The sequence below is a fragment of the Phyllostomus discolor genome, chromosome 8, assembly GCF_004126475.2.
Source record: "Phyllostomus discolor isolate MPI-MPIP mPhyDis1 chromosome 8, mPhyDis1.pri.v3, whole genome shotgun sequence".
Lineage (NCBI taxonomy): Eukaryota > Metazoa > Chordata > Mammalia > Chiroptera > Phyllostomidae > Phyllostomus > Phyllostomus discolor.
Window position 1 is genome coordinate 23,554,702 of NC_040910.2, and position 12,207 is coordinate 23,566,908.

Consider the following 12,207-nt stretch of genomic DNA (forward strand, 5'->3'; position numbering starts at 1 on the left):
AGGCCTGTGTTCACTCCACTAAGCTACACCAGCCAGGGCCAATGTTACGATTTAATATGCCTTTATAACTTTAAAAATGATTGTATTAAAATTGCTTGTATATCATATGATTTTAATAAATTATTATTTTCAAGAGGATGATAATATTAATAGTATTTTCCTCATATTCTTAGAGTGTTATAATCTAACTTGTAGAAAAATTAAGTAAAACCTGATATAATATCTAATATTAAGACAATATACCACAAAAGACACAGAAAAAAGGATAATTTATTATTTAAAGCATGTGTTGCTTGATAAATTGTTACTGGTACATTGCAAACGAATTAGAAAAAAGAAGATAGAAAGAACTTAGGCCATTAAGCAAAGAGTGATGAGTGATTTGAAATATCCACACATCTCTTGTAGCAATTCAAACTGTGTGCCAGTTTCTTTCTGGAGCGATATATATTCTACATGTTTCTCATTTCCGGGTTTCATAAAGGAAATAGGGGAAAACACACATATATATATGTATATATATGAATATAAACTATATATATACACATACACACGTATATGCAAATACATATACGTGTGTGTACACACATGCACATACATATATATATATATAGAGAGAGAGAGAGAGTTTCTACATTTATTTTGTCTAAATTTACCACTATATACAAATGAGATGGCATTACTCGTGGACTTAACGGTCTATCTTACAGTCATCAAAATGATGTGATTTATTAACCAATGATTCATTTGCCACGTGTTAAAATCTAAGTAGGTAGTACATGGAGCATGAACACATATCTCAGCTCCCTACTTTGTGAATTTGGACAACTTAACAAGATTCTGTGACCTCAGCTTCCTCATCTATGTAAATGAGATGGGTCAGCACACACAGAGAAAGCACTAAAATATTTTAGTTTTTATTAGATTTAAATGCACACACCTGTTATTTCATAAAATATTGCATTATTGTTGTCCTCTTATTATTTCATCTGACTTAGTGAAAAGTGTTATCTTCTTAGCTTAGCACAATGCTTAAGAAAAGATATGCATTTGTTAAATATTGTTTAACAAGTGATTTATCAATGCTTCTGGATGTATTGCTCTCACCACACAGAAAATGCCAAGAGTTGATTTCTAAGTATTAGATATTAAATGATTACACTATCCCTCAGGAAACTTTGAATTAACATAATACTAATGTTTGAATGGAAGGTATGACCTTCCTACAAAGTACAACTCCTAAGCATCCTGTTTATGGATGTGATTTCATGCACGCCCCAATGCCTATCCACACTGACACAGTTCCTCTCTAAGTAAACAGTAAGTCAAAATAGGCTGTGACTGGTGTGGCTCAGTTGGTTGCAGGTTGTCCCACAAAGCAAGACGTCAGTGGTTCAATTCCCAGTCGGGGCACATGGGTTGGGTCCTGGCCAGCGCAAGTACAAAAGGCAACTGATCCATGTTTCTCTCTCACATTGATATTTCTCTCCTTCACTATCTTCTTCCCTTCCCCTTTCTCTAAAAATACATAGATGACATCTTCTTAAAAAAGCATTTTAATTACCAACAAATCTCCAAATGAAAAAATAATTATGTAGTGGACAGAGAAATGAGTTTAAATATAATCTTTTATATTTGAGCAAAGTGCAATGATAAAGTCAGTGATAGAATGCACATTTAGCAAAAATATCACTACTTGTCCTCAACTTATATTGGCCCATTTAAGAATCTTAATTACTTTTCAGGTAGTCAATATATTCCCAAATCCTCAAGATGAACCGTGGTTCAGTAATCTATATCTATGTCTATACATCACCTATGTCATCTATCTATCTATCTACAGTGTGATGGATGCTGATTAAATTATATACATCGAGGATGAAATAAAAAGTTAAATGTGACATTTTTATTACTTGATGAGTGAAATCAACTCATGTTAATTTTAAAGATAACTTCAACAGTAGATTTTTTATTGCTTTTGTTCTTTTAAAAATGAAAAGAACAAAATAATGAGCCACTCATTAATGAATGGTTGTGAATAATATACCAGTATAGGAAAATTCATCACCAACATACTATCCTTAATGACTGTATTTCTCTTTACTTACTAATAGCAAAAATATCTAATAGTATATTGGATGATCATATCAAGTCAGGAAATATAGCACTAGTACCTTTGATAATTAAACATACTCTTTTAGTAAAAATGTTTCTAGTATACAAAGTAATAATAATTTAAAAGTAATAATATCAAGTAAAATAGACCCACCAATGTCCACACAGAGTCTACCTACAAAATATTGGTTCTCTTTTTTACTTTGTATAGAGTACCATCACATGTATTTTCCTGAACATAAAATAGTGAAAACTAATAATATTACCTTTCTTATATAAAAGGTGTCTAGAAAATATTTTCTTAGAAAGTATTACTATAATTTAGAAAGTGAGTAACAAATCAAATATTATTTAGAGAATGTCAAGCAGAACTTTTTGATGTCCTTTATCTGAGAAAGCCAGGTAAAGTGTCCTGGCTGGACCAATTGCTGATTGATTCTTATCAGTGTATAGGCTTCATGAAAAACAGTGTCAGATACCAAAATTCCTTATAAAGACATTTTTGTGGTTGAGCATCACAGTATATCCAGAGTATCATTGGACCTGTAGTGGAGGCAGCAAAAATAGGTCCCAGACCCAAAAATGGATGGAGTGATAAGCAATCTGAATGAGCCTGGGTTTCTACACAAGGGATTGACTGTACACTGTTAAGAATCATCCAATATTTTAAAACATCATTCTCAGAAATAGTAGTATTAAAACATCTACATATATAGGAGAGTAGGTTTGACAAGGAATTATAACAATATACTTCTCTTTAGTGAAGAAAAGCACATTTTTTAGTGGGTTCTAAAGGTTGACACAGTTTAAGTAATACATATAAAATATATAATATTGTGTGGATATTTAAGGAAAATATCCAACATAAGGTAAATAATGGTAAATTTTACTAAATTCAAATATTGCTTATAATTTACTAAATATAAACATAAAATATAATTGAAATAGTAAAAAAGGTAACAAAATATATTAAAACATCTGTTGTAAAAATGTAGAATTGCAATATCATTGTAAATTAATGCTCCACTAATATGTACACAGTGAGATAAAATTTAAAAGAGGAAAATAAGATACTAGAAGTAAATGTATTCTACATCAAATATCTTAGGAAATAGAACAAGATAAAAAATGCCATCACTACCAAATTTAACTTGATAAATTGAAATATCGGAAACAGACTCTTGCTAATTTGATTTTAATCTGTTGAGAATGAAGTCTGAATATAGGCCAGATTCATAACACACTGATAATGTAATTCAAATTAGATCAAAGTTATTTCATTGGAGACTTTTCAATAAATCTAGTTATGAAATAATGAATTGATTATAGGATAAGTAGCAGAATATCTCCCTGAGATATGCCAGAGATCGGCCTGTTGACAAGTGTTTATTTTTTCCTTCCTAATCAAGATATAATTTACCATGTCTGTAGTAGTTGGATGAGAGAAACATCAAATGTCATACCTAATTGCAAGATACGTCTTCAGGAAAGCCAAATTCTGTATTATTAAAGAAAACATGATGGTATAACTAAATTTAAATGCAAATTTACATTCTTACCTTCTACATACAACACTGTTAAAAATAGTATTGTAGGTGCATGTGCTCCAAAAGTGTAAGAACAATAACAAATACTGCATTGAATTAGAATGGGATTATTTACCCCCATCCAAAATAACTATTTTATTGATTCAATAGATTTACCATAGTTAAAAGGTAAAAGTAAATAGTGAAAAATTCTACAGAGGCTTCTTTAAACAATTGTTGACAACATGCTAATTAATTAGTATCAGTAGAAGTAAAACTACCTACAATGCACCCATTGCCAGTGCTCTGTGTTGGGAACACGTTGAGAGTAGATATCCTGTATTTTTAATAGTGTGGATTACATATGACAGACAGTGACATTACTTGAGTGTCTTGTTCCGTGTGTTTGTACACTTTTGCATTGTATTCTCACAAAAACCAACAGTGAAACTGACAATTTACTGATGTGAAAACTGAGGTGAGTAGTCAGGATGCAGGTTGTCTTAAAAATGTGGAAATTTTGAATAGAATTATAGGTTGGGGAGAGTCATGGTGGTTTGTGGCAATGGGTAGGAGGATCAGATGTCTCTGTCCAGCCAGGACAATCCTAGTTTACACCTGTCACACAAGGGCGAATTATTAATTATGCCTCTTTCACTTCCAAATGTCTTCCAGATTGGGTGACAAATTGTACAATTACTAGAGCAATGTGGAACCATGACAGGCTTTTTAGTGGGATAATGACATGATGTGGGCAATGCTTTAAAAAGATTAATCTGAAATAAATGTGTAGAAAGGACTGAAGGTATGAAAGATGAAGCAGAGAAACCAATTAGGTGCCTATTTCAATGATCTCAGAAATGTACTGAAAATCTGAACTGGGACAATGACAATGGAAAGGAAAACAGAATATTATAAGCCAAATGGAGTAACGTTATAGATAAAAAATAAACAGTACTTGGATGCTAAATACCTATTCTGAAGGAGGGTGAGGAATTGACAGTGATTACAAGGTTTGGATCCCAAATGCCTGGGAATACGATGTCACCAACAGGTGGAAGGCTTTGTGACTGTGTTCTTGGTCTGAAAGCATTTTTATTTATTTGCTTTTTGAGAAAGCTGCTTCACTTATTATGGATTCTCTCAGTTAATGTTTTCCTGTAAATTATTCCACTTTAAGTACTCACATGCCAGTTTATATTTGTCAGCAGAATTTCTAACACTGCAGGTAACTGTTATGATTTTTAAGACTGTATTAAGTCAAGGGACCCGTATACAGGACCCACAGACAAAGACAACAGAGGGGAGGATTGAATGTGGGAGGTGGGTGGGGCAGGGAAGAGTAATCAGGTGGGGGGGAATAGGGAAAACTGTTATTAAACAATGATAAAAAACTGCATTAACATGGAAACTCATATGCTCCAATATTTTTGCAATTGATTTTTCTCCCCTCTTTGTTTTTGTTATACTTCATAGCAAGCCTCTCTCTCCCAGCACAAATGGTATTTTTAAGAAGTTGTTATGGTGTCTATTATATGTTCTCACACAATCAACATTTTATATATTTATTTACTTAGATTTAACCTTTATTGTATTTTTTCCATTACCATTTAGTCCCTTATACCGCCCCCCCTCTTAGCAATCACCACACTGTTGTCCATGCCCATGAGTCCAATAGAAGCCCTAGGTTACTATAATTAAGTCCTCAAAAAAAATTGGTGCTGATATACTTTTCATTGAAAAATTAGGACAATCTTACTAACACAGTTACAGGTTAATATTACTGAATGCCAGGTTGGGTTGAAGGTAATTCTGAAAATAAACATTACATTTCTCTGAAAAAGGAAAATAATTTTATCAGATAAGCTGACATGTGAAGAAAATCATGCCTAATTAGAGGGTAATGATGAGGTCAGTGTAAACCTAGAGGTTAATCAGCATTTCCTTCCACCCCTTGGCTATTATGAATAATGCTGCAATGAACATAGATATCAAGTGTCTCCTTGGGGTATATATCTGAAGGTGAAATTGCAAGATAATGTGGTGATTCCATATTTAATTGACTAAGGTATCTCAGTTTTGTTTTCCAGAGAAGCTGTATAATTTTACATTCCTACAAACTTGTGCAGTAGTTTCAACAAGGCTTACAATTTCTTCACAACTTTGCCAACACATTCTCTGTTATCGTTTTGTTTTTATTTTTGGTTTTGTTTTTTATTTTTTAATAGTGATTATCTTAATGGGTGTGAGGTGATACAGTTTTTATTTGCATTTCTCTGGTGGTTAGTGATGTTGAGCATCTTGACATATGCTTGTTGGCTGTTTGTATATCCTCTTTGGAGAAGTATCTAAGTCTTTTGCTCACTTTTTAATTTTTTTATTTTATTTTTGATTTTGGAGAGAGGGATGGGAGAGAGGAAGAGAGGGAGAGAAACCTCCATGTGAGAGAGAAACATGAATTGGTTGCCTTCTGCATGCACCCCAACTGGGAACTGAACTGCAACCCAGGCCTGCGCCCTGACCAGGAGTTGAACTGGTTACTTTTGGGTTTGCAGGACAAACTGAAATGAACCACACTAGCCAGGCTTTTTAACCATTTTAAAATCAAGTTGCTGTTGTTGTCATTGCTGTTGAGTTGTAGGTTTATATTTTCATGATACTAAACCCTTGTCAGACTTATGATTTTCCAAAATTCTCCCTCACTTCATAGGTTGCCTTTACACTCAGTTGATGATTTCTTTTGATGTGCTCAGGCTTGAGTTTGATGTGCTCCCATATTTCTATTTTGCTTTTGTTTTTGAGCTTTGGGTGTAATATCCATGAAATCATTGCCAAATCTAAATTTATGAAGCTTTTCCATGATGTTTTCTTCTAGGAGTTTGTATAATCTTATATTTAGGTCTTTAATCTATTTTAAGTTAATTTTGTATATGATGTATGATAAGGGTCCAACTGATTCCTTTATATGTGGATATCCAGTTTCCTTGTTGTCCTATTTGTTGAAGAGACCATGTGGTCTTGGAACTTAGGTGAAGCTCATTTGACCATATGTGTGAGGGTTTATTTCTGGAGTCTATTGTATTCCATTGGTCTATATGTCTGTATTTATGCTCAACCAATTACAAAACTAGATTACCTTAATTTTGTAATATGTCTTGAAATTAGAAAGTATGAGCCTGCCAACTTGGTCTTTTTTTACAAGATAATTCTGGGAATTTACATCCCCTTGAGATTCTACATGAATTTTAGTATTTTTTCAATTCATGCAAAAAAAAAAAAAAAACCAACCTCTTTGGGATTCCATTGAATCTGTAGATCTTTCTGGCTTTTGTGAATGTTTTAACAAAAGTAAGACTTAAAATTCATGAACATAACACTTTTTTATTTATTTGTATTTCTTTTCAATTCTTCATCAGTGTTTTGTAGTTTTCAATGTACAAATGGTTTGCCTCCTTGGTTAAGTTTATTCCTAACTATTTCATTGTTTTTGGTGCTGTTGTAAATGGTGTTTTTTGGTAACATCTTTTAAGATTAGTCATTGTTAGAGTATTGAAACACAACTCATTTTTCATGTTGACTTTGTTCTCTAACTTTGCTGAATAGATTTAAGGTTGTAACATTTTTGTGTACAGCCTAGGGTTTTGAACATACAAGACTGTGCTTATGAACAGAGATCATTTTACTTTTGTTTTCCAATTTGTATGATTTTTATTTCTTTTTTGTGAGTAATTGCTATTCCTCAGACTTCCAGTACTAAGTTGAATAGAATTGGCAAGAGTGAGCTTTCTTGACTTGTTCATGACCTTAAAGATGAAGTTTTCAGTCTTTAAACATTTGATATTCTATGACATGTGACCAGTTCACAGGCCAGCACTCAGTCCACTGAGCCACACCAGCCAGGGCTATACTATTATAATAAATATATATTTAAATTAAATGTTTTTATACTATAAAATAAGGTCCTTAAAATTAGCACTATTTTTTTCCTCTTTTTCACTACTGCATCCCCAGTGCCTATTATAGCACCTGGTCCAATAAGCCAGTAAAACAGTATTTCTGTGATGATTAAATTAAAATTATAAATCAAGTAATATCCCTCCTTAACATTCCATAGCAAACTCTTTCTCTAAAATCTACTATTTTCTTATTTTAGCTGCACTTATATAACAATATCAGTCAATTAAATTAATGTGTATATTTCAGGAACACATACATGTAAATGTAGTTTAGAGGTGCATTTTATGATTTGTTAAGATATTTGCTTTCATATTTGGAAATGGACTTGAAACATGGTTAAAGTTGAATTTATTCTCCAGTCGTACATCTTTGTCAAAATATTTTATGAAAATGTTAAATTTGGAGCAAATGCAATGAATATTTGTAGGAAAAAATATGTGGTCTGTAATAGATGAGGTCAAGAATGCTGTGTATCCTCAGTTCTATTGGTTAAAGGTTAAAATGGTAATGAAACAAGGGGACTGGAATGATTAACTGAACACAAAGATAGACAATAAGACAGGTGGTCTGTGAACTGGAACTTAGGAAGTAGTTCTGTAAAGTAACCTAAGATTATTCTAGGATATATACTTTACTGCTGAGAGAATTTTGTCACATGTCTAGAGTAAGTGTATAAAATGGTATGCCAATAATAGGGACTGATTTGAAGTAAAATAAATAAATAACCAAACAAAATATGGCATTGTATGTGCAGAGCTGTTATTTAAATCTAAGATATCTGATTACTTTTATGTTTTTTTCATAAATTTTCTTTACTAGTTTGTCTTGATATTTTATGCTCAATAGTAAACATAGCAAATATAACATATTTATCTTCAAGACTCATTTTGAAATGTGTTATTTCTCTTTCTTTAAAACTTTTAATTTCTTCCTTGTATTTCACTAGCTAATAAAACACTTTTATTTATTTAGTATAAAATGTCCTCAGAGAACTATTTTCAATAATATAGGCAGTATTTTATAAAATAAATAATATTATAAAAATTTTTTGGCAACAGTTTTATGAAACAATTTTGTAACATTGTATTGTTATTCATAATTGGTATGCTCCATTAAGGATAATTTAAGCATCATTGTTTTTATTATACCTATATTGTATTTGCTTTAAATTTTGAGTTCTATGATAATTACATTAATTAAATCTTTGTTATTAGGTAAATAGCCTGTACATAGTATTTCCATCCTATAGTACAGAAATATTTATTCTATTCACTACAAGTTTTCTCCTATTAATGATTATATCTTCCTTAAGTATCTCAAATAGTATCTGTTCATTGTTGTCTTCATAAAGTAAGATATAGTTCTTCTCCCATTTAGTAGATTATCTTGTATATTTACTGGTGACTCTGCTGTGTGAAACATTTTAGCTTGATGTAGTCCTATTTGTTTATTTTTGTCTTTTTTTCCTTTGCCAAGGAGACATATCAGAAAGAAAATATTGCTTAGAGAAATGTCAGAGATTTTACTCCCCATGGCTTCTAGGAGTTTTTTAGATTCATGTCTTATGTTTGTCTTTAATCCATTTTGACTTTATTCTTGTATATGGTGTAAGAAAGTGATCTAGTTTCATTTCTCAAAAAATGGGTGCTAGGTTTTGCCAAATGCTTTTTCTTCATCTATTAATACAATCTTATAATTTTTATTCTTCATTTTGTTTGTGTGATGTATCATGTCAATTGATTTGTGGGTATTGAACCAACCATGCAGCCCAGGTATAAATCCCACTTGACCAAAATGTAAGATCTTTTTGTTCAATATTTTGTTGAGGATTTTTGCATCTATATTCATCAGCGTTATTGGCCTATACTTTTATTTCTTTATTTGATTTTTGAATCAGGGTAATGGTTTCCTTGTAATATGAACTTAGGAGTCTTTCTTCCTCTTGAAGTTTTTGTTATAGTTTGAGAAGAATAGGTATACTTCTTTAAATGTCTGGTAAAACTCACCTGTAAAGAGTTTTCGTGAAGATGGTGCCCAAAGCAAAGAACAAAGCCACTACCCCTTCCCAAGCCGAAGTCAAGGCAAAGGCTTTGAAGGCAAAGAAAGCAGTAATAAAAGGCAACCACAGACACAAGAAAAATAAGATCTGCATGTCACCCACCTTCTGAAGACCTAAGACACTGCAGTTGCAAAGACAGCCTAAATATCCTGAGAAGAGGGCCTGCCCCCAGGAGAAACAAGCTTGACCACTATGCTATCATCATATTCCCAATGACTACTGAGTTAACCATGAAGAAGATAGTACAAAGTGATACACTAGTGTTCATCATGGATGTCAAGGCCAACAAGCACCAGAACAAAAAGGCTGTGAAGAAGCTCTATGACACTGACATGGCCAAAGTCAACACCTTGAGCAGGCATGATGGAGAGAAGGCATATATTCATCTGGCTCCAGACTATGATGCTTTGGGTGTTGCCAGCAAAATTGGGATCATCTGAACTGAGTCCAGCTGACAAATTCTCTATATACAAACTTTATACTAAAATAAATTCATCTATAAAGCTATTTTACCCAAGATTTTTGTTTGTTGGGAATTTTTTAATTGCTGCTTTGGTTTTACTGGTTGTAAATTTTTCAGATTTTCTGATGCTTCTTGATTCAGGCTCAGAAGATGGTGGGTTTTTTTCTTTAAAGATTTTATTTATCTATTTTCAGAGAGAGGGGAAGAGAAAGAGAGGGAGAGAAACATTGATGTGAGAGAGACACATTGATTGATTGCCTCTCATATACACACCATCAAGGGATCAAACTGAAACTTGGGCATGTGCCCTGACCAAGAATTGAACCAGTGACATTTCACTTTGGGGAACAATGCCCAACCAACTGAGCCACACCAGTCTCGATGGAAGATGGTATATTTATAGGAATTTATCCATTTCTTCCAGATGGTTCCATTTGTTGACACACAATTGTTTGTAGTATTTTCTTATACTCCTTTGTATCTCTGTGCATCAGTTGTTACTTTTTTTCACTTCTGGTTTTATTTATTTGGGTCCTCTGCCTTTCTTTCTTGACGAGTCTGGTTGAAGACTTATTAGTCTTGTTTATCTTTTCAAAGAACCAACTCTTGGTTTCACTGATCTTTTGTATTGCTTTGTTTTAGACTCTATTTTGTTTATTTCCACTCTAATTTTTTTATCATCTCCAGAGGATATATTTTATTGACTTTAGAGGGAGAGGAAGGATGAGAGAGAGAGAGAGAGAGAGAGAGAGAGAGAGAGAGAGAGATGTGAGAAAATATTAATCAGTTGCCTCCTGTATGCATCCCAACCAGGGATTGAACCTGAAACCTAGGTATGTGCCCTGATCTTGGTTGGAACCCACAACCTTTTGTTGCAGGTTGGTGCTCCTACTAATTGAGCCACTTGGCCAGGGCCCCACCCTGATCTTTAATATTTCCTTCCTTCTATTCACTTTGGCTTTTGTCTGTTCTGTTTCCAATTTTCTTATGTATAAGATTAGATTTTTTATTTGAGATTTTTCTTATTTCTTTATAGCACCTGTATTGCTACGAATTTCCCTCTTAGCACTGCTTTGGCTGTGTCCAATAGATTTTGTGTTGCTCTGTTTTCATTTTCTTTCATCTTAAGGTATCTTTTGATTTCCTTCTTGATCTCATTGTTAACCATTCATCTTTTAGTAACATATTATTTAGTCTCTGTGTGTTTGTGTCTTTTTCTTTTTTTCTTGTATTTGATTTCTAGTTTCATACCACTGTAGTCAAAATATGCTTAGTATGGTTTTAATATTCTTAAATTTATTGACACTTGTTTTTTGTTCTAACATGTGGTCTGTCCTGGAAATTGTTTCATGTGTACTTGAAATAATGTATATTCTATTTATGATAGCCAGGTATATTAAAAAATGTATATTCTATTGATCTGACAGGTATGAGGAGATATCACATTATGATTTTAATTTGCATCTCTTTGTCGATTAATGACATTGAACACTTTTTCATATGTTTACTAGCCATCTGTGTGTCTTCTTGGAGAAGTGTATAACACAAATAAATTAAATAAAAAAAAATAAAAGTAAAAGAAATTTTGAATATTCTGCTTTTTTGGGAATCAAATACTCTGAAGGTATCAGTTAAATCTGTGCTCTAATATGTCATTTGAAGTTGCTGTTTCCATTTCGATTTTCTGTCTGGAACATGTATCCATTGATATGAATGGGGTGTTAAAATCCCCTAGTATTATTTTACTTTTGATCTCTCCCTTTATGTCCACCAAGATTTACTTTATATATTTAGGTGTTTCTGTGTTGGGTGCATAAATGTTTAACAAAGGTTATATTCTCCTGTTGATAGATGTCTTTAGCATTATGTAATGCCCTGCTTTGTCTGTTATAGACTCCATTTTAAAGCCAGTTTTGTCTGATACAAGTATTTCTACGCCAACTCTTTTTTCATATCCATTTGCATGAAATATCTTTTTCCATCTATTTTCAGTCAGTGTGTGTCTTTCATTCTAAAGTGGGTTACTTGTAGAGAGCATATATATGTCTTCCTTTCTTATCCATTCAGCTATTCTGTCTTTTGATTGG

The 12,207-nt window shown here is 32.6% G+C and overlaps 1 pseudogene; it reads left to right on the forward strand.

Moving 5' to 3' along the window:
• The first annotated feature begins 9,625 nt into the window (after nucleotides 1–9,625).
• On the forward strand, nucleotides 9,626–10,105 carry LOC114502674 (annotated as a pseudogene).
• The last annotated feature ends 2,102 nt before the right edge of the window (nucleotides 10,106–12,207 follow it).